Genomic DNA, 23,944 nt, shown 5'->3' on the forward strand with positions numbered 1-23,944 from the left:
GATTAATGCAACCATGTCACATTTTTGGCAAGGCATAGGTTTCCACACAATAAGGCAGATGTTTTTGATTTCCTGTCCAGTTGAAAGGAAAGTCAAATAAGTTAGCTGGGAACAAGTAAAAAGAAAAATAACAATCATTTATCTATCACTACAAAAAAAAACGAACAAATCAGTTTGAAAGAAAAAAAGGGAACGATTTCCATTGCACATACCCTGCTTGTCCACTGTAGCTTTCATGTAAAAGCCTCAGAAACTACTGAAAGGTGACACAGATGGCCATTTTTCCACAGCTCTTCCACAGGCTAAGAGTGTTTCACCTTCTCTCCCTGTGTTTAAGTCTCATTAACTTCTAAAAATAAAAGTTGGCATACTCAGCACACCCTGGTATATCCTCCATTGGACCTCTGCAGAGATGGAACCTTGGGTGTTTGTAGTGTCTCTGGGCAGAATTTTAATACAAAGCAAGGAGCCATCAGTAGGCCAGGAATCTGACTGTTAATGGAGTGGGCTTTGTCTTGACTATTTAGCTCAACCACGGCATTAATATCCTGACTAATCAAAGATTGCAGACATGAGGACAACATGTACCTGCGAATTGAAGGATCTTTTTAAATAAAGTCTAGCATGATCATGGAAGTGGATTCCAGTTGCCAAGCTTACATGATTAGATTATGTCCGAGCAAATTACTTTCATGGCCAGGATTCCATTGTCCAAGTGATTACGTCCAATGGTTTAACTCCACCTAGTTGTGTACCCAGGTGATTGGATGCTTTGCTTGTATGGAGTAGGAGATGGCCCAGGAAATTGTTCCTGGTGAGGCTTTGCATACAAGTTGTCTCCATTTGCGATATAAAAGGTACAGTGATGCAAATTTTCAGCCACCTTTGTGATTGTAGGCCATTGGAATGTGGCCTTTGCCTTTTTAAAAATTCAATTAGTGGCTCCCAGCCAGTAAATGCAAAAAGCCATTTTTTTTATAAAGTCTGGCTTCATAACAAGAGATCTTTGAGTGTGAGAAAAGGATTGTGTGAAGAGGATGGAATGACAACATCTTGTTTTGTCAGCATATTATTTGCTTGTCTGCTGGCCTCTTCCTCCTGTCTATAGGGAATAATATTTCTCATTGGGGCCTCTTGTCCCATAGTATAATCCAGGGAAGCATCAAGAACTGGGGTCAGCGGGCAGGTTTCCCAAGTTGCCCAGATGACAGAGGGGAGGTGATGGCGTAGTGGTATTGTCACTGCGCTAGTAATCCAGAGACCCATAAAGATACCATAAAGGTAGCAAAACTTCAGAGGAAGTTAGGACTGTACTTTTTTGGAAATTGTAAGAGTCCTCACAGTACTAAATCAAGGTTTAATAAGTTACAGACTGAGCTTGTTCCTGGCTTGCATGAGTGTTAACATTTTACTAAGCTAACATCGATCAGCCTAGGTATTTCCACAAAACAACATGACCAGTATGCAAGATCGACATTGGTCCTCAACCGTCTCAGTAAAGATTAAATAAAATAAATGTACATGTTCATGGACAGTGTCCTAATCAGAGCTGGCATCATTCTGATTCCACAGTTGCTGGTATGCTTTCTGTAGACACGGCAGCGATTAGTCAGCAGCTCCCCAGCCGGTTCTCAGCTCACTGGTTGTTCCCACTGAGATTATCATCACTAGGAGATAATCCAGACAAAATACTTTACGAAGCTTTTTTGTAGCGTGCTAAACTAAAGATGGAAATTAGAGGAAATGTCTTACTTTTCTGTAAAACAGTGTGGATATGTGGAATAGACTCCAATTAAAAGTGCGAAATGCTATATTGATTAGGTTCTTTAAAAAGGAACTGGAATGATTATCTTATTCAGAACAGGATCATAGGTTACAACTGTGGACAGATAATCAAATGCTTTATGGTTCCTGAATGCTGGCAGTCTGAAAACATAAATATATCTGAAAGTAATTTTTAGTCAAACAGTCACATCCAAAATCCTATCCCTGACTTGATTTACCAACTTGTCTAGCTTCATTTCTAGCTTTGATTGTTTATATTTGAGATAACTGGCTGATATCTTTTGTGAATGAGAAGTCTCTACATTGTTGTTCCTGCTGCTGTACTTGGTTTTAAATGACAGCTAACTCACAGTGAAACTTTTTTATTGGGGTCTGTATGTTCTTTCAAATTTATTTTTATCCTCGTTGAATGGCGCCTGGCTCTGGGCGGTGCATTTTTATATCTTGAGTCATGAAGGCGTGAGTCCTTGATCGTTTTGAATAGTGAGAAATTCTCTGCATCAAAAAATTTTACACCTTTGAAATTGCACCCAGTTGTTAATTCAATGATTCTTATCAAACTTTGCCAGGGTGGGACCGGTACAGAAATTTCTGAGAAAGGCCGTGACACTGATTGTAAATCAAAGAGAACAAGCCAAAATCTTTTCATTCCAGTGAGACACATAAAACAATGAATAGGAGTCTGGATAGCTGTTTCGTACATTAGAATTAAAGCATCAGTCTAACTGTGATTAGTACTAGGTTTCAATGTAAGACCGCCTCGCCAACCCTGCAAGTGAGCAAAACAATGGCATATGGAATTTGGTATGGAGGCTTGCAATGGAGGCTTGGAATTGGATGAATACCTGATTCAGAACAGGATTATAGGTTCCAAGGGCAGACTGTAAAGTAGGAAGAAAAAATGGGCAACATGTGTACTATGTAAATGGTGTTGAATTTTAGCTAAGAAGTGTTGAAAGAGATCTGGGCTTCTGAGAAGACTTGGCATTCAACATGGCTGACTACTGAGGAACAGCAATCAACAAAGCAAATAAAATGTTGGGCAGAATGCTGGAACTCAGACATGACCTCAGGGCTGTGAATATGAATAGCAGAAGTGAATGCTTCTGGCAAAGGTAAAATTCCAAAGCTGGACTTAATGTTTTAAACATAAAGATACCATAAAGGTAGCAAAACTTCAGAGGAAGTTAGGACTGTACTTTTTTGGAAATTGTAAGAGTCCTCACAGTACTAAATCAAGGTTTAATAAGTTACAGACTGAGCTTGTTCCTGGCTTGCATGAGTGTTAACATTTTACTAAGCTAACATCGATCAGCCTAGGTATTTCCACAAAACAACATGACCAGTATGCAAGATCGACATTGGTCCTCAACCGTCTCAGTAAAGATTAAATAAGATAAATGTACATGTTCATGGACAGTGTCCTAATCAGAGCTGGCATCATTCTGATTCCACAGTTGCTGGTATGCTTTCTGTAGACACGGCAGCGATTAGTCAGCAGCTCCCCAGCCGGTTCTCAGCTCACTGGTTGTTCCCACTGAGATTATCATCACTAGGAGATAATCCAGACAAAATACTTTATGAAGCTTTTTTGTAGCGTGCTAAACTAAAGATGGAAATTAGAGGAAATGTCTTACTTTTCTGTAAAACAGTGTGGATATGTGGAATAGACTCCAATTAAAAGTGCGAAATGCTATATTGATTAGGTTCTTTAAAAAGGAACTGGAATGATTATCTTATTCAGAACAGGATCATAGGTTACAACTATGGACAGATAATCAAATGCTTTATGGTTCCTGTGCTGCTGGAAAATGGAAGAGTGTTCTGTGGAATCCAAGTGTCCAACATTGACTACCATAGATTGTAATGTTAGATTACTATCCAGGGAGACATTTCCCAGAACTTTATCTACTTGGAAGTTTTCCCTGAATGCAATTCAATTAATCTCTCTCAGGGGATTAAATTGGGCAGACTCTATGACAATAATTTGTGCAGTGTCTATTATGGGCCTAATGGATTTGTCTCATTTCATTTTAGGTTCCCGAGCTATTTTTAAAGTCACTGCAACATTTGATGGACAGATTGGAATTAAAATTGGCCTTTTCTCATTTCTAAACTACTTGTATTGTTGTGTATTCAAATTGCACCTTCAACATTTTTCATCTGTTTTTCAATCCAACTGGAGTTTGCAGATTGGGGGCCTGTTTACAACACATGTAAGAGGTTCTAGTTTACAGGCCAGGTGTTTATACCCTAATAACCCTCTAATGCATATCTTGCTAGATTATATTTGGAATGTTTATATATTTCATGAGCAAACTGTGAAGTGGAAGTGGTGGATAGGTATTCCACGAAAGCCCTTCTAGGTTCACTACTACTTGTGTTTCCCACTTTGTGACATAATGCCAAGTGAGATTGAAATTCGAAGCAGGGAGAAACAACAAAAATCTAACATTGTCGTTGTTCTCTCATTGTGTGCTCTCCTAGCTAAATTTTTAAAAAGCTCCACACAACCTATTCGTACTCAACACAAAAACAAAAATAAAAATACCTGGAAAAACTCAGCAGGTCTGACAGCATCTGTGGAGAGGAACACAGCTAACATTTCGAGTCCATATGACTCTTCAACAGAACTAAGGAAAAGTAGAAGAGAGGTGAAATATAAACTGGTTTAAGGGGGGGATGTGCCAGTTCATACTGTTAGACTTAACAGACAAGCACTGCGGGAAATGTAGTAAAAGTTCTTTTTCTTGTGCCGGCTTGGATTCTTATCAGATTCTTGCTGTGAGTAATTCACACAGTAGAAGAATGACAATTATATGCAAAATGTGTAATTGCCTTCAACCATTAAGAAGACAAGACTAAAGGGAGAAAATAGTATTAGCATTCCAAAGATCGAAACGCTTCACAGCTTATTTTCTGTTAATTGATGATTATTCATCTGAGTCAAATATTTATATGTCACCTTTTATGATAGAAAATCATCCCAGAGGCAGTTGAAAGAGGTGCAAGAAAATTCATCAGCACTGAGCCAAAGAGGAAGATATTAGGAAAGGGTGTCCCAAAACTTGCACGAAGAGCTTGGTTTTGAAGAGGGCCATAAAGAAAGTGAGCAAGATAGAAAAATGAAGGGATACAGTTGACTTTTCGAGTCCATATGACTCTTCATCAGAACTAAGGAAATAGAGAAATGAGGTGAAATATAAGCTGGTAGAGGGGGGTGGGACAGGTAGAGCTGGATAGGGGGCCCTATCTCTACCAGCTCTACCTGTGCCACCCCCCTCTACCAGCTTATATTTCACCTTATTTCTCTATTTCCTTAGTTCTGATGAAGAGTCATACGGACTCGAAATGTCAACTGTATTCCTCTCTGCAGATGCTGTCAGACCTGCTGAGTTTTTCCAGGTATTTTTGTTTTTGTTTCAGATTTCCAGCATCCCCAGTATTTTGCTTTTAGGAAAATGAAAGCTTCATCAATATCTGGAACATTTTCCTGCCTTGTAAAGTTTGATCATGATGCTATATGTATGTATTACAGAATTGAAACAATGCATTAAAAATAATAATTAGAGGGAGGAGATGTATTTTTCTGCTCACAATTGTCAGAGGTGCTATGCTGAGGGATGGAATATGCTTGCAGTTCAGGTACTCCAGTCTCAGCATCAAACACTCCTAGATTAGACAATATGCCTTTCCTTCAAACTGAAAAGCAACTGGTGTCTAACCTATTGCAAATTTATGGGTTCCAGCTGGGTAGTACCCTATACACATTTTTTTTTTGCAAAAATATATCTTATTCATAAAATGCCTGAAAGAACATTACAAAACATTTCAAAACGGCCATCACAGAAAGTGCAATAATATTAAATTTTTCGACATAGATCATGTTGCATCCTGAGGGGCTTCAATACAATCAGAAGAACATTAGAAACATTTCTAAATGGTCCTTACAGACAGTGCAATGGTATTTAAGTTGTCTACATAGATCATGTTGCACTCTGAGGTGCTTCAATACAATTGTGATACATGAAATGTTCACTGCATACATTCAGTGTGAGTCATACAGCCCGAGGGGTCTATACAATTCCCAGCCCCTCGGCGCACTATGGCTGAAAGATCTTAGACAGTGACCTTTCCCTATTGCGCCTCTGTAGCAGCTGCCCCAAACTTTAGTGGATCCCTCAGCATGCAGTCTTGGATCTTGGAATGTGCCAGTCTGCAACACTCAGATGGGGACAACTCTTTGCACTGGAAAATTAACAAGTTTCGGACAAACCAAAGAGCATCTTTCACTGAATTGATGACCCTCCAGCTGCAGTTGATGTTTGTCTCTGTATGTCTCCCTGGGGACAGCCTGTAGAGCACAGAGTCCTGTGTCACAGAAGTGCTCGGGATGAAACTTGACAAAAACCACTGCATCACTCTCCAGACCTACTTTGCAAAGGCACATCCCACAAGAAGCTGGACAACGATAACTTCCCCACCACAGCCACCTTGAGGGCAATGTGCAGAGGGGTGAGACTCCTGGCTGTAGGAAGGATCTGACTGGGAGGGCCTTTCTCACCACCAGCCAAGCTACATCTTGGTGCTTAATTGAAAGTTCTGGTGCTAAGGCATTCTGCAAAATGACTTTGACAGTCTGCTCAGGAAACCATCCAGACCCACCGGCTCCTTTTCTCGCAGGGCCTCCAGGATGTTACGTGCCAACCACTGCCTGATGGGCTTGTGGTCAAAGGTGTTTCTCTGCGTAAATTTTTCCATGAGGGACAGGTGGTACAGCACGGTCCAACTACTTGGAGCGTTCCACGGCAGCGTGGCCAGACCCATCCTTCGTAACACTGGAGGCAGGTAGAACCTCAGCACGTGGTGAAACTTGGTGTTTGCATACCAAGGGTCTGCGTACAGCTTGATGTAGCCACACACAAAGATGGCCATCAGGATGAGAGCGATGTTGGGTACGCTTTTTCCCCCTTTCTCTAGAGGCTTGTACATCACGTCCCTGCAAACACAATCCATTTTTGACCTCCAAATAAAACGAAAGATGTCCCTGGTGATCGCCACCATGCAGGAGTGAGGAATGGGCCAGACCTGCGCCACATACAGCAACACTGAGAGTGCCTCACACCTGATGGCCAGGTTCTTACCCACAATGGAGAGGGACCATCGCTCCCACATGCCCAGTTTTCTTTCCACCATGGCTACTCGCTCCTTCCAGTTTCTGATGCATGCCCTGTTCCCTCCGAGCCATAACCCCAGCACCTTCAGGCTGTCAGCCCTGACGGTGAGGGGGACAAAGGATTGGTCAGCCCAGTTCCCAAACAACATGGTCTCCCCCTTGCCACGATTTACCTTGGCACCCAAAACCAGTTCGAACTGGTCGCAAATGTTGATCAGTCTGCGCAATGACAGTGGATCTGAACAGAAGATGATGACATTGTCCATGTACAGGGAGGCTTTGGCCTAAATGCCTCCACTGCCTGGGATTGTCACTCCTCTTGGGCCCAGATCCTTCCTGATAGACTCAGTAAAGGGTTCTATGTGACACACAAACGGGACAGGGGAGAGAGGGCAGCCCTGCCTGACTCCAGATTTAATTGGAAAGCTTCCTGATTCCCACCCATTGAGTGAAACTGCACTACTGATGTTAGTGTAGAGAAGTTAGATCCAGTTATGGATTCCCTCCCAAAACTCCATTTTGGAGAGCACATCCACCATGTAGGTGTGCGATATTCTGTCAAAGGCCTTCTCCTGGTCCAGGCTGATGAAGCAGGTGTCCACATACATAGGTATTCATATCCCTCAGTGGGGTGGGGCTGTCAGAGATCTTCCTGCCTGGTACAGCACAGGTCTGGTCAGGGTGGATCACCAACTCCAGAGCAGATCTGAACTGATTAGCAATGACCTTGGACCAAATTTTATAGTCCACATTCAACAGTGAAATGGGTTGTCAATTTCTAATTTCCTCCCTTTCCCCCTTTGAGATGACAGTGATGATGCCTTGCCTTGTGGATTCTGATATGCAGGTCTGGGCTGATCCAGTCCCGCAGAGCGAATACAACTCATCCGGTAAGCCATCGCTTCTGGGAGTTTTACTCTTCTAGAAGGACTCAAAGGCCTTAGTCAGCTCATTCAGAGTTAGTGGTTTGTCCAGATTCTCCTGTGTACTGTAGTCTAAGACTTTTGTGATAGAGGACAGGAAGGACTGGGAGACTACGTTGTCTGTGGCCTTCATGTCATACGATCTGTGATAAAAGGATTTGCTGATCCTCAAAATGTTGGACTGCGATGACTTTACTGAGCCGACTTCTTCCCTTAGACTGCTGTTCACAGAGCTCTCTCTGTGTAACTCTTGGAAAGAAAAACATGAGCACATCTCATCCTGCTCCACGGAGGGGACTCTGGACCAGAAGATGATCTTGGAGGCCTGCGAGGCAAAGAGCGAGGCTTGCTGGCTCTTCACCTCTAGGAGGTTCTCCTTGACATCGACTCCCATCGACTGCAGTGGAGCAGATTTTGCATGTCTTCCTGGAGTTGGGACATTTCCCTCTGTTCATTTCTAGTATTCTGAACACCTTTGAGGATGAAAAACGTCTTGATAATCTCCTTGATCGCTTCCCAAGGACTCAAAGAGGGGTTTCACGGTTCCCAACCTTTGTAATCCCTCTTGAGTTCCTCAACATTCTCTGGGGTCAACAGTTTCATGTTCAGTTTCCATGTCTCCTTGCCAACCCTCTGGTCTTCCTGTAAGTGACAGTCTGTAGGGAGGAGGCCGTGGTCAGAGAATAACACTGGCTTAGCGTTGGCGAATCTGACCGTGAACACTCGGGACACAAACAGAGAGTCTATCCTGAAAGGGATGGACCTGTCTGGCCGCGACCAAGTGTATCTATGCTGCGCTCCATCTGGAGGGTTGCTGAAGACATTGTGCAGCTTGGCATCCTTTACTATTTCCATCAGGAGTCTGGACATGGTGTCCAGTCTACTGTTGGCCCTGCTGGATCATCCAGCTGCATCGATGATGCAGTTGAAGTCACCGCCCTTTCTACTTCTTGGCTGGCAATTCAGTCCTCTAGCCCAGGAGAGAATTCTTTACTGATTTAAACCTTAAGAACTGCAGACCACCATGTCCACATTTAAGTTAAGTGCAATTAGGTTTCAAAGTTATCTAGCGGGTTTAGAGATGTATGAAAAGCCAGTCTGATAACTCACAGGAATTGCATTCCATGTGGTCTCAATCTTAAAAGATGTGATTCTATATCCATCAGGGAACTGGAGTGGGACTCAGAACAGGGAAGGCACAGAAATCCTGCAAGCCTCATAGATTCCCTATATGGCTTTCCTGCTTTACAAAGCCTTGTGTTATTTAAATAGCAGTATTTCCTACTTAGCTTCAGAACAGTACTGATCTAATTGAATTATGCATAAGGCAAAGTTGAATAAATGAAAAAAAACAAAGAGTTTTTGAAAGTCTATAAACTATTGTTCACCTTGTTTTTTTTTCAAGTCGGAGTTGGATTCCTATTGTTCAGTTGATGTCTGCTACATTCAAGTTGCAATTTATCTACCAAGATACTAAGGAAGTTTACTGCTGTGTTTTAAATGAAAATGTGAACAGCCTTCTCAAATCTCAGTGACACCCCCTCTCTAACACATAACTTTCCAATTTTTTTTAAAAAGGTCAGACATGTTGGCAACATCTCTTGTTTAGATACTTTCCAATGTGTGAAGCCAATACCTCAAACATTTCTCAATCAGCAAAATGTCCTTTGTATAAAATGAACATACTTAGCAACTTTGAATGTTTGCCAATGCTTAATCACCTACATCTCCAACCAAACTCCCTATAACTTTGCAATGTTGAATCTTACATTGTAGAGTTGGGAAAATATCCAAAAATCTCTAAACATTCTCTTGTTAAAATAAAACAAAGCAGTAAAGTTTATTTTCAATCCTATCCTGCATAACAAGTTTTCAGTTGCGCTCTAAATGGCTGTTTGCTTATCAGGAATTTGCATTAAATTATTAGGATGTGTATAAAGAATGTGTTAGGATCACATTGATAATTCTATGAATTATAAATATTTACATTTCATAATTACACTTATTATATTATGGAATTGTGAAAGTTCCTCCTTGTCTGAATAGCTGTTTTTTGTCCTTATTCCTGTCTACTGAATTAAAGTTGTTGTAACCAGTTTATATACAAAGACCTATTAACACATGCATAAAACGCATTCAGGAAGTGATTCTCGCACTGCATTTTGTGGGATAAACTGCCATCTAGTGCCTGTGAAAGTAGAGTCTGTAAGTTCTTTCATAAGGGACCAAGACAGATTTTTATTGTGGAATACCAAATAGCAATGTTCGCATGACTCTATGATATAACCAGCGCTGCTGTTCATCTGCCAACGCCATGCCAACATGTTTTAAAGTATTTTGTTCCAGGAAGCAGTCACACCCCTTTGGCTATGTACTTCTGATTTGGTCCGTGGTCAGAGACAGATGGGTGTGACTACAAGTGAAGCAGGTATGGGGACCCAGAAGGCAGTGACAGAGAAGCCTCAGCCCCTGCAATTGCGCGACAGGTTCGAGGTTCTTGCAGTTTGTGTGGACGAGAATAGCGAGTGCAGGATGGGAGAGCAAACTGACTACAGCAACGTAGTGCAGGGAGACAGTCTAGTTGGGGGCTGGGGAGTTGGTAATTGGGAAGTGAAAAGGAATGTAATTGTAGTAGGGGACAGTATAGTTAGGGGGATAGGTACTGCTCCCTGCTTGCCCGGTGCCAGGATTAAGGACATTTCCTCCAGGCTAGAGAGAAACTTAAGCATGAATTTTCCCTCCATCGGGGGGGTTGTGCGGGGTCGGGCGCGGACCCGATCGGCACCCCCGATTAGGTCAGTGCCGCCATTTTATGTGGGTGGGCCAATTAAGGCCCGCCCAGCATGACATGCGCCCGGAAGCGCTGTGTGCTCCCTGTGTGGGCTGGGGGGGTGGGGGCGGTGTTCCCTGAGTCGGGAGTGCGCTTTTTCGCACATGTGCATGAAAGAGCATAGAAATCTCCCTGAGGCATAGATGTATAATAAAGTGTTGTAAAATTTTTTTACATGTCCCCTCATGTGAAACTGTCACATGAGCTGGGACATGTGCATTCATTTTAATAAAATTTTTTCTGACAATTTTAAATCAGTCATGAAATCTCATCCCGCCCGTGCATGAGGTTCCATGAAAAATGCAAAGGCCGCCTGGGCTCTTCGCCTGCCCGTCAACCTTAAGGGTGGACGGGCAGCTTTCTCAATAGATGTAATTAGTTCATTAATGGCCTTAAAAGGCCGTTGACAGTTCACGTGCGCGCAACCGACTTGGCTGCACGCCCGCCAAACTGAAAATCTAAATGACGCACAGTGGCTTCGGGACCCACGCCTGACATCACCCTGCATCATTTTTCGCCTCGGTGAGCAGGCCCCACCCCCACTCGCCAAGCTGAAGATTCAGCCCTTAGAGTAGGAGTGGAAGGATCCAGTTCTTGTGATGCAAGTGGGTACCAATGTCATGGGTAGGACTATGAGGGAGTATGAGCAGCTAGGGGTTAAATTAAAAAGCAGAACCAAAGGTAATAATTTCTGGATTACTACCTGAGCCATAAGCAAATTGACATAGGATAAGGGATTAGCACCCTTGGAAATGGATGAGTCAGCAGGGCCAGAGTAAATGTGCCTAGGCTGTTAAAAGAAGGGAGGAAACAGCAGAGGGTCTGACTATCATTTTACAATCTCCACTGGATACAGCTGTGGTGCCAAAAGATTGGAGGTCTGCTAACTTGGTATCTTTGTTTAAATAGTGAGTGAAGGATAGGCTGAATAATTACAGGCCATTCATTTCAGGCCAGTATCCTCAGCTGTAGGCAAATTATTGGAATCCATTTTGAGGTACGGGATAAACCATCACTTAGAAAGGCACGGATTAATCAAGGACAGTCTGCATGGACTTGTTATGGGAAGGTCATGTCTGACTAATTTGTTTGAATTTTTTGAGGAAGTAACAAGGAGGATTGATGAGGATACTGTAGTTGATGTGGATTTTAGCAAGGTTTTGACAAGGTCCCACATGGCAACTGGCTAAAAAAAGAATCCATGGGATCCAGGAGAATATAGCAAGCTGGATACAAAATTGGCTCAGTGGCTGGAAACAAAGGATAATTGTTGATGGGTGTTTTTGCGACTGGAAGGCTGCTTCCACAGGGCTCAATGTTAGGCCCCCTACTTTTTGTGGTATATATTAATGATTTGGACCTCAATGTAGGGGAATGATCAAGAAGTTTGCAGATGACACAAACTAGTGATAGTGAGGAGGATAGCTGTGGACAGCAGGAAGATATCAATGGACTGGTCAGGTGGGCAGAAAAGTGATAAATGGAATCCAACCCAGAGACGTGTGAGGTGATGCATTTGGGGATGTCAAACAAGGCAAAGGATTACACAATAAATGGGAGGATACTGAGAGGTGTAGAAGAAGTGAGGGACCTTAGAGTGAATGTCCATAGATCCCTGAAGGTAGCAGGACAGGATGATAAGGTTGTTTAGAAGGCATATGGAATCCTTTCATTTATTAGCTGAGGCATAGAATATAAGAGCAGGGAGGTTATGCTGGAACCATAAAAAACATTAGTTAGGTCACAACTTGAGTACTGTGTGCAGTTCCGGTCACCTCATTAATGAAAGGATTTAATTACAATAGAGAGGGTGCAGAGAAGATTTATGAGGATGTTGCCAGGACTAGAAAATTGCAGTTATGAGAAAAGATTGGATAGGCTGGGGTTGTTCTTCTTGAACAGAGCGGGCTGGGGGAGATTTGATTGAGATGTACAAAATTGTGAGGGGTCTGGATAGAGTGGATGGGAAGGGCCTATTTACTTTAGCAGAGGGGTCAGTGACTCGGGGGCATAGGTTTAAATTGATTGGTAGAAGTATTACAGAGGAGATGAGGAAAACAATTTTCACCCAGAGGGTTGTAAGGGTTTGGAACCCACTGCCTGAAAGGGGAGTAGAGGCAGGAACCCTCAACTCATTTAAAAGGTGTCTGGATATGCACTTAAAGTGCCATAACCTGCAGGGCCACGGATCAAATGCTGCGAAGTAGAATTAGGCTGGGCGGCTCATTTTTTGGCTGGTGGAACATGATGAGCCAAGTGGCCTCTTTCTGTGTTATAAACTTCTACCATTGTATGATTCTCAATCAGATAAGAGAACTGAATGCATGGTTCAAAGATGCACTATTCTATTCTATTCAATTCTGCGCTATTCTGTTCTATAGATATGGATTTCAATTCATGGGGAATTAGCACCCGTACTAGAGAAAGAGGGAGCAATACTGTTGGGACAGTTTTCACCTGAGCTGGACTGGGACCAACATCCTGACAAGTCGTAAAACTTGGGCTGTAGAAAGGGCTTTATAGTAAATAGCAGGGAGAGGATACGCATGAGGGGAGATCTGGAAAATTAAAGCGAAAGGAGAAGATAAAAGTCCAGGGTAGTGATTCACACCAGAGTGTGACAGGGAGGGACAGAGTATACAAACATAAGAGTACACCAGCAAATATGGTCAGAGTAGGGAAAAATGGTTTTGAACTACCAGAGGGGGAGGAGTGTTCAGGTGAAGGGAGATTTAGAAATCCAAAGATAAAAGTTGTGGCGATAGGAAAATAAGTTGACATGTGTAAAGGTAAGCTGAGTGGGACAGGGAGAGATAAAGTTTAATAGTAATAGTATTTCAAAGACTAAGATCCATTCAGGGGATAGGAGTAAAAGAAATTGTCACTTTATCTGAATGCATAGGGCATCCGCAATAAGATAGATGAACTAGTGGCACAAATAGAGATAAATAGTTTAGATCTAATAGCTATTACAGAGAAACGGTTACAAGGTGACCAAGGTTGCGAAATAAATATTCCAGGCAACACAACATTTCAAAAAGGCAGGCAAAATGGAAAAGGAGGAGTGGTAGCTCAGATAATAAAGTATAACACAAGGATCGTACTGAGAAAGGATCTTGGCTCAATAAATCAGGAAGTTGAATCAGTTTGGGTGGAGATTAGGAATAGCAAGGGTCAGAAAATGCTGCTGGGATATTTTATTGTCCCCCCAACAGAGGTTATACTTTGCACAGAACAGGAAAGAAAAAATATTGGAGCTTGTAACAAAGATAATGTAATGTTTCTGGAGGAATTTAATCTTTATATAGGCTTGACCAATCAATTTAGCAAAATTTCGTCTGGAAAGTCAGCTTGTTGAATGCTTTTGTTACAGTTTCCTGGAGCAATATGTTGTGGAATTAACCAGGGATAAAGCTTTTTTAGATCTAGTATTGTGCAATGAGTCAGCGTTAATTAATAATGTCATAGTAAAAGATCCACTGGGAAATAACGATCATAATACAATTGAATTCCACATTAAGTTTGAAAATTACATATTCCAATCATAAGGATCTTAAACTTTAACAAGCCAATTACATAGGTACGAGGGAAAGTTGGCTAAGGCTGATTGGTTAAATAGACTAAAATATACAGCAGCAAATAAGCAGTGAGACACATTTAAAGGAACAAATCAAAATGTTCAGCCAAAATACATTTTACTGAAAACGAAAAACTCAATGAGAAAGACCCATCAGTGGCTTACTGAGGGGGTTAAGGATAGTGTTAGATTAAAAGAAGATTTATGAAAGGGAAATCTTGTTTGACAAATCTCTTGGAATTTTTTGAGGATGTAACTGGTAAGATAGATAAAGGGGAAAAATAGATGTAGTATTCTTGGATTTCCAAAAGGCATCCAATAAGGTGCCACACAAAAGGTTACTACACAAGATAAGGACTCATGGAGTTGGGGATGTGATATTCATCTGGATAGAGGATCTAGTGGCCAGGAAGCAGAAAGTAGGGATAAATAGGGCATTTTCAGTTTGCCAGGCTGAGACTAGTGGAGTGACACAAGGATCAGTGCTGGGGCCTCAGTTATTTACAATCTATATTAATGACTTAGACAAAAAATATTGTATCTAAGTTTACTGAAAAGACAAACCTAAGTGGGAATGCAAGCTGTGAGGAGGACACAAAGAGGCTGTGGAGAGATATAAGCAGGTTATGTGAGTGGGTAACAAGGTGGCAGATGGAGTATAATGTGGGGAAGTGTGAGATTATTCACTAAGATAAAAGCAAAAAACTGCAGATGTTGGAAATCCAAAACAAAAATAAAAATACTGGAAAAACTCAGCATCTGCGTAGAGGCACACAGTTAACGTTTCCAGTCGTAAGACTCTTCAACAGAACTAAGTAAAAATAGAAGAGAGGTAAAATATAGCTGGTTTAAGGGGGGAGGGGGGGTGGGACAGTAGAGCTGGATAGAGTGCCAGTGATAGGTGGAGATTGCCAAAAGATGTCATAGACAAAAGGACAAAGAGGTGTTGACAGTGGTGATATTAGCTAAGAAATGTGCTAATAGGTGACATTAAGGGTAGAAAGCAGGACGAGCAAGGTACAGATAGCCCTAGTGGGGGTGGGGTGGGGGGCAGGAATCAAAATAGGCTAAAAGGTAGAGATAAAACAATGGATGGAAATACATTTAAAAATAATGGAAATAGGTGGGAAAAGAAAAATCTATATAAATTATTGGGAAAAGGGGGGATCGGAAAGGGGGTGGGGATGGAGGAGAGAGTTCATGATCTAAAATTGTTGAACTCAATATTCAGTCCGGAAGGTTGTAAAGTGCCTAGTCGGAAGATGAGGTGCTGATCCTCCAGTTTGCGTTGATTATTCACTTGGGTTGCAAGAACAAAAAAGCGGAATTTTTTAAAAAGGCATGGAATTTGGAAATGTTGATATTCAGAGAGACTTGGGTGTACTCGTACAAAGAACACAAGAAGTTAGTATGCAGGTGCAGCAAGCAATTGGAATATTGGCCTTTAATGCTAGGGGATTGAAACATAAGAGTAAAGAACCCTTGCTGCAGTTTTCTTTTATTCACTTATGTGATGTGGGTGTCACCGGCTAGGCCTGCATTTATTGCCCATCCCTAATTGCCCTTGAGAAGGCGGTGGTGAACAATTCTACAGTGCTTTGGTGACGCCGCACCTTGAAATACTTGCGTGGGAGGCAGTACAGCAAATGTTCACTAGATTGGTCTGTCGGATGAGAGGTTTGTTCTATGATGAGAGGCTGAGTAAATTGTGCCTATATGGTTTGGAGTTAAGAATAATGAGAGGTAATCTCATTGAAACATTCGTGATTATGAAGGGGCTTGACAGAGCAAATGCTGAAACACTGTTTCCTCTGGCTGGGAATCTAGAACAAGGGGGCATAATTTTAGGACTGAGATGAGGAGAAATTTCTTCACTCAAAGTGTGGAATACATTTAAGGCTGAGATAGACAGGTTTTTGATCTCAGGGAATCAAGGGATATGGGGAGGAGGCGGGACACTGCAATTGAAGCCATGGTGGAGCAGGCTCAACAGGCCATATGGTTTTCTCCAGGATCTATTTCTTATACTCTTATCTTACAAAAATCACGAGATTCCTGATCATCTGAGAAATAGTCAGAGATTATAGGGCCGATTTTAACATAGCCTGCCTGGTAGAAACTTTTCCGTGTTCTGATCTTAACCTGCACTTCTAAACAGAATGTTGACTTGGTCACTGCAATTAGTTCACAGGTCCACTCAGGCACAGATGGTGCAGGCTCCAGGCAACCATGCCTTTCTCCTGGCTCTGGTCCAGATGAGGAGGTACTGATGCAGGTTAGCCCAGGGCCAGGAGGATAAAGAGCCTGAGCAGCAACAGGCAGAGGAGCCTCAAGAAGGCAGAAAGGACGTTGGGTTTTGCAGCAATTGCAGGATTCCCGCAAGTGCAAGGGGCTGTTGATTGCACACTTGTGGCTTGCGAGCTCCCTAGCACCAGCCAGTCACACTCATCAACAGGAAGTTTTCCACTCTGTGAATGTGCAGCTGATATGTGATCACACCAGACAAATTCTGCATGTTTGTGTACCCAGTCCCAGGGGCACCTCATGATGCCTTCATTCTCATACGCTCCCAGGTGCCACATGTTTTTGAAGGACCTCGACAATTGCAGGGCTGGCTCCATAGGGACAAGTTTTTTAAAACTTCATTCATGTGATGCGAGCTTTGCTGGCTGGGCCAGCAATTTATTGCCCATCTCTAGTTGCCCTTGAGAAGGTGGTGGTGAGCTGCCCCAGGAGACCTGGCTGATGACGCCAGTTTGACATCGCAGTGTGCCACTGAGGAGAGGTACAGTGCCACACATGCCTTCACAAGGGCCACCACTAAGCAGACATTAGACCTCCTAAAGATGATATTTAGCTGTTTGGACCACTCAGGTAGGTATCTCCAATACTCACCAAAGAGAATATTCTAGACCTTCGTTGTCTGCTGCTCCTGCACAACCTTGCTCAACAAAGGGGGGATGTCTTGGCTGAGGGAGACATGGAGGACCAATATGTCTCCTCCAATGATGAAAATGGAGAATGGGATGGTGATGATGAAGTCCAGGGTGTCGCAGAGGCACATGCAGAGGCCATTGCAAGGGCAGACAGGCCCGTGACAATCTAACAGCTAACAGACCCCAGGCAGACTAAGCTGTCAATACTTATCCTTTGCTATTTTATTTTCAATCCTCGGCTGGCTGGCAGACCACGTCTCCTTATTTGTCACTCAAATTATAGTTTGCTCTCATGCACCTTGACTTATGACAGATGAATTAAATTACACTACTAAACATCAGCCTTGCTGGCGGTGTGATCTTTTGCATGAGCCATTCGGCCTCCTTGTGCCAAATGAGCACATCAGAACCTGCACAGCACTCCAATCTCCTGTGATCTTTGGCACCTGTAAGGAGAAATGAATTTTTTCCCATGTCCTCACCAAGTCTGTATGCATGGCACATTGAAAGCAACAAGACTTCTTATCTCGACAGTGATGCACTCATGCCACCCTCACATCTGGTCCCAATAGGGAGAAGATCTTGCAGAAAGCTCTTTTGGGCAGAAGCAGAAACATGGGTGTACAAGGAAGAACAGCATGAGTTGACCATTTGGCCCCGTGAGGTTGCTCTTCCAAACACTTTGATCAGGGAAGTTCTTGTAACTGGTCCCCAGTCGCCAATCGCCCTCAGTAACCTCGTATCCCTTGACATCTTTATCATCCCGAAAAACATCAAAGTAACTTTTGAGTCTACTGAATGACAGTGCCTCAATTCCTCTATGGGGTATGGAGGTCCAACCACTTAACACCCTCCAATTGCAGAGAGTCCTACAGATCTCAGTCCCAGATGACCTTAGTATTACTGTGAGTCTGTGTTCTGTCATTCTGGTCACCCCAGCCAAGTTAAATATTTTTCCTGCATGGACTCTGCAGAGCCCTGTAAGAGGCCTTGATGCTTCACTTAGATAGTCTCTCAGTCCTCCCCGTAGTCCACCACACCACTCACACTTCTACATACACTATTCTGCTCACACTCACCTCATGGGATAATGACCCATTCCTTTAATGAAGTCTAGTACACTTTGGTTGCAATCCCTTTATGCGAGACCTATGATGAGCAGGGCAAGCAATTCTGCATGTGAGGTCTCACAAAGGCTGCAGTCAAATGCACATATACCTCTTTAATATTACACTCAATCCCTCTTGCATTCAAGGCCAACTTGTCCGTTGCCTCCTTACTTGCGGCCTTCACCTGCATGTTAGCTCATTATTACATTTGAACAAGAACAGCGAGAACGATTGGATGTGCACACCACAGCTTGCTCCAGCCATGTAGGAAAGCCTTGGGTTTTCTACTGTTAATAGGACAGTGCAGAATTTCACTCTTTTAACCCTCACACTGCATCTGCAGTGTTCCTTGACACTCACATAGCCTGTTTAACTCCACTTGAGGACTCTGCATCTACCTCACACCTCATAACAGCAAGAGATGCAATGACTTTGCTGCATACTCTATGCAGACATCATTATCAGAGCACAGAACATGGTGAGCTGCAAGTAATGGATTGCATGATGCATGCCCAGGCTGCACACACACAAATAAAGGCCAGTGCTTTAGCATCCTGATTTGGAATATTCAGTAATCACAATATTGATAATGTGAGAGAAGGGACTATAAAGGAGGACATTATCGGAATCTGATGGGCGACCAAGTTCCACATCCTTAAATGCCTGTGACCACCGAAGCAATGAGCAGCAAGATGAGATTCCAGGAAGCTTCCAAACAGTGCAAGCAAACATATATTTACAAATGCCAAAAGTCCATACAGTGGTTGTACACAGATGCCATCTGTGTGCCTTCAAAACCTCTTTATTTTTCTTTGCCTATTGCTACATCTAGATGTAGCCTCGACATCCACAGCTGAGGTGGAGACAGCCTGTTGACTACCATACCCTGTTGACAGTGATGCCTTTAGCCATGTCCTCTGGTGGCCAAAATCCTAGAGGGCCCGGCCTGCAAAGGGTCTTCTGCATTGCTGCAGATTCATCTTCCTCAGCCTGACCTGGCAGAGGGGAAGTTGAGCGGCAGGGCACTCTTAGAATGTCCTGGGCTGAAGTCCCAGGGTGCTTTGCTAGCACTCCTCCTACCTGTTGTTACACAATGGTACCTCCCTGACTCCTTGAGATGAGCCATTGAGGAGATTGGGCACCCAGAGGGAGACCGAGGCGCCTTGTACCCCTTGCCTAGCCACTGCCGCATTGCACCCATGGCTAGAGCAACAGGGTGCTCACCAGATTGTGACACCGAGCCTAGTCTAGAACATACCCCCACTGAGATGAATGCATCTGCGCTGGTGGAGGGTGCATGTGAACACTGTGATCATGCAACCTCTGAGGATTCTGAGTTATCATCCTCAGTGTAGGGTTGGAGCTGGACCTGGAGCTCTGGGTCTACTGGCTTCTTTCCCTCCCCCTTTTCTTGCTGGTACATCGAATGGAGAAGAGAAAGATTTAATGGATGCGCAAACAGGCTCCCGTATTAAAACAATGCCTCACTCTGGAGACTGGGGGCATCTTAATGGCTTCCTGGGGGAGTCCTGTCTCACTTTTGATGGTCCTCCCCAGCTAGTTGAGCAGCCTCCTCCTCGAAGGTTGTGAGGACTCGAATATCTTGCAGGCCACTGCCGGTCTTAGCTTGCTCCCTCATGTTGTGCGAATTCTTGATGCTACAGACAGACAGAAGGATTGAGTGTCATCCCAATGGCTACATGAGCAGTTTAGGAGCATGCATACCGATGCCAGTTCCTGAGCCCTCCCCAGTAAGTGATTAACAGGCAGGATTTACTGCAAATGATAGAACATTGAGAGCATGAAATGGCCGCCACACATTCAGTGCACATGTTCCATCTGCTGCTGAGTTCTGCAAACCAAATTCCTGTTTGACATCCCTCCACACTTGCACACTTACCGCTGCCTGATGTCCTTCTGAGTGTCGCTTTGAAGTGAGTAGATGGTGCCATCTGGTGGAGCACAGCTGGACATTTATCCTTTATTGGCATTGCTGACCAGCTGTTTTGTGGGCCCCACAGGCCCTAATCTCCACTGCAACCTCTGCTTAGACTGCCTGGGTCAGTTAGGAGGGCCTCCTGCTGTCATCTCTGGTAAACAGGATCTTAGACCTTTCCTGGAAGGCCTGCAGGAGAACCTGCAGGGAGGCATCGCTGAACTGTGGGGCCACATGTTGTCTTCACTGCAGCATTGTGATAGATGCAGAATCAGGAGCCCCTGGCTGCAGTGAGTGAATGGCTGTCTGGGTGCTCTTTAAATATGGCGACAGGACCATCGACCCCATGAGGTAAGGGCGAGGATGGCAGCTTACTGCCCGCCCACGCCACAAGATTCGTTGTGCTCCTTGCGGATGTATATGTAATGAGCTGCACAGGTGAGATTGCAGGGGTCCAGCCATCCTGCCCCAAATGGAAGTCACTCTCATTTCTGCTCCCGCCAACTAACTAATACTCCAGAATGGAAGATACTGCCCTACATAACTAGCTCTGTCTCCTAAAAGAACTTTCTAAAAGCATATTTTTGTGTTTGGTCTCTCTCCTCATCCTTTCCACATGCCTCAGCACCCATTTTCTTTATACTTAAGGACTTTTTTTTTACATTAAAAACATTATCCAAATGAAAGTTGCTGTTATCTTAAAAATACTCAGGGTGGAATTTTCCAGTTGTCATGATGGACACGAGCAGACAATATGGCAGGAAGGCCAAAAATTGGTTTCATGACATCACAACTGAGCATGAGCGTCTTGCACATGGCGGGCTGCATTTCACTCAGACTTTGAGGCTTTTTTGCCTACCTTGCTTCGGGCAGCACTCGTGGTCATCAGCACCAGGCTTCGTAGGCAGCACCACATCACTTTTAGGGGGGGTTCACAGGCAGGTCTCTACTTACCAGACCAGCCATAAGGTGGGGGTGGCTTTTCAATGACTGCAGGGCTGGGGCTTGCTTGGGGAAGGGAGAAAAGTAGCCTTGGGCAAAGGAAAAGGCTGCAAGTCTAGGGCATTACTGGGGAAGGGGGTATCCCGGGGTGTGTGTGGGGACACATGTTGATCTGTGAAAGTGGCCTCAAGAGGGTGAGGGCTGAGAAGGCAGTCTCCAGTGGAGATGAATCCAGATGGAAACGTGAGGGTGTGTGTGAGAGAGTGAATGGTGATGTCCCTTGAGCTGGCAGTGAGTGAGATGCCAGTGAATGTGTGATGGTCTTGTGAGTGTGTGAGTTTAGAGAGATGAGTTGGTTGCCTTACCCTGGCAGCACGGATGAGATCATTCATCATCTTTCTGCACTGGATGGTAAACCTCTTCTGTTGGCACTGACTACCACTGCTGGAGTGGTGAGACTGATGGGTCTCCTGTGGCCAGAGTAGGATTAGAGGACATCACGGCAGGCCACAATGATGTCCAGAAGGCATCCCAAGGATGTGCCACTGAATCAGGGGGGCTGCAGTCTTCTTGCTTTTTGGGGCCATGTATTATGTGTAGCAGTCCTCGAATGGAAGCACTGAGAGGTGTGCGCGCGCGGCTGCACTTTAAATATAGCACCTGGCATGAGGAAATGGCGAGGTGATGGCATGGTGGGCAAATGAAAGTCTGCCTGCCATCAAAGTGGCATGTTTCCCAGGAATGCATGATCGGGATGATACGGTGCAAAAACCAGCCATTGCGGCCAGCAGCTAAAACATCCTTTTTCCCGCCTGCCACTGCACTTAGTGCAAATCTGGGATGATTCTATCCTTAATATTTATCCCAAATTCTTCTCTCTTGTTTTAACAGATGCGTTAGCCCTTTTAAATTAAATAACTTATTAAAATAGTAGAGTGAGGAATTAGATATAAGCATGTTAATCTTTTGTGGTATAGCACTGCCATCAATTATTACTGTCCCATCAGCGCATGCTTCAAAAATGATACTCCGAACCATTCGTGTGAGTCATAATGGCACTAGTCCCTAACATTTTTCAGTCTCCTTAGATATACACATTGTGCCGGAGAATTGGTAAGTGACACTATGATATCTGTTCAATAAGAGAAAGAATTAAATTATGTAAGTAACGACCATTTAGTCTAATGTCAGTTTTGGGCAAACTTTTCAAATCCATAATTCTAGATCAAACTAATTAGGATTTTGTGATAATAAAGATCAACCATCACAGATTTATTAGCGGCAAGATGCATTCGATAAATTTAATGGAGGTTATCCAACTGTATGCATAAATACAAGGAATGTAGTACATGGTAATGCATGGGGATGTTAAGAAAGCACTCAGCAAGATCTACTGCAGGAAAACATATGGTACAAAAGGAAATGTAGCAACATGGGTAGAAAATTAGTTAATAGAGGTTAGGATTTATGGATATTGCTGCAATTGGAGTAGAATTGCAAATCGTTGCTGGGAATTGGACTCCACTCAGAGTAAGAAAATTCTTGTTGAGGAATAACTTTATTGACAAAAAGGCAAATCACTAATTTAGAATGCAAATTTGTCACGATGATATGTCCTGTGCAATGTGGAATATCAATTGCTAGTTTCATCAGGTGGTGTACTATGTTGGATTGTTTTTTAAAAAGGAAAAGGAACAGCCAGAACTGCAAAAACATTGGCCAGAATCTTTGGGTTGGCATGCAGGGACGGGTCCCGCTCGCCGACAAGTAAAATGACGCGCGGTGATGACGGACGTGCGTCCCGACATCATCGCGCATCATTCAGATCTTCAGTTTGGCAAGCGTGCAGCAGAGATGGCTGTGCACCCACCAAACTGTCAAAGCCCTATTAAGGCCATTTAAACACCAATTAAAATAATTAACGGAGCTGTCTGTCCAACCTTAAGGTTGGCGGGCAGGCGAAGAGGCCAGGCGGCCTTTGCATTTATCATGAAACCTGATCCACGGGCGGGATGAGGTTTCATGAAGGATTTTTAATTCAAATAAATTTATTTATTAAAATTCATTGACATGTTCCAGCTCATGTGTCACTGGCACATGAGGGGACATGTCTGAATTTTTTTTTCTCTTTATTTAAATTTTTGAAAATGCCATTAAACTCCCTGAGGCAGCTCCACATGCGTGAAATAGCCCCGACTCAGCCTCCTCCCCCTGCCTACACAGGAAGCGCTTAGCGCTTCCGGGTGCGCGTCACACTGGGTGGGCCTTAATTGGCCCATCTTTGTAAAATGGCATTGCGAAGCCGATCGCGGGCGGCAATTGGCTGTGCGTCCACCCACGCCTGGTCCCATTCAGCCCCTCCGACGGGGAGAAAATTCTCCCCCTTGTTTTTAAGTGGTGGCAGAAGTCACCTCGCCTACAAATTGGCCAAGTTTCTAGAAGCCTCTGAAAGCAGATTACCGGGGGACATGTCTAGGCAGTTCTGCTGAAGGACTTCAGACCTGCCATTGTCTGAATGCTCTGCAAAACGTAAGGACCAAATGGCCACCAGACCTTCTGACTCCAGAAACTATCAGGAACAAAGAAGGACTAACAAAACTCATTGTGTAAGGAGGGTTCTAAGGACCCCCAATGTGTATTGATGGTGTTTTGACAGCTTTGAGAATGCAAGGTTGAAGCTTCTTCATTAAAATGGATTGGTCTCCATTGTGTACCAATAGACATCTGTCA

At 43.7% G+C, this 23,944-nt stretch overlaps 1 protein-coding gene across 5 annotated transcripts in view; it reads left to right on the forward strand.

The window, feature by feature from the left end:
* Positions 1-23,944, forward strand: part of col8a2 (collagen, type VIII, alpha 2) — a 416,640-nt gene that overhangs the window by 363,595 nt on the left and 29,101 nt on the right. The window lies entirely within an intron of this gene.

Source organism: Carcharodon carcharias, chromosome 19 (assembly GCF_017639515.1).
Source record: "Carcharodon carcharias isolate sCarCar2 chromosome 19, sCarCar2.pri, whole genome shotgun sequence".
Classification (NCBI taxonomy): domain Eukaryota; kingdom Metazoa; phylum Chordata; class Chondrichthyes; order Lamniformes; family Lamnidae; genus Carcharodon; species Carcharodon carcharias.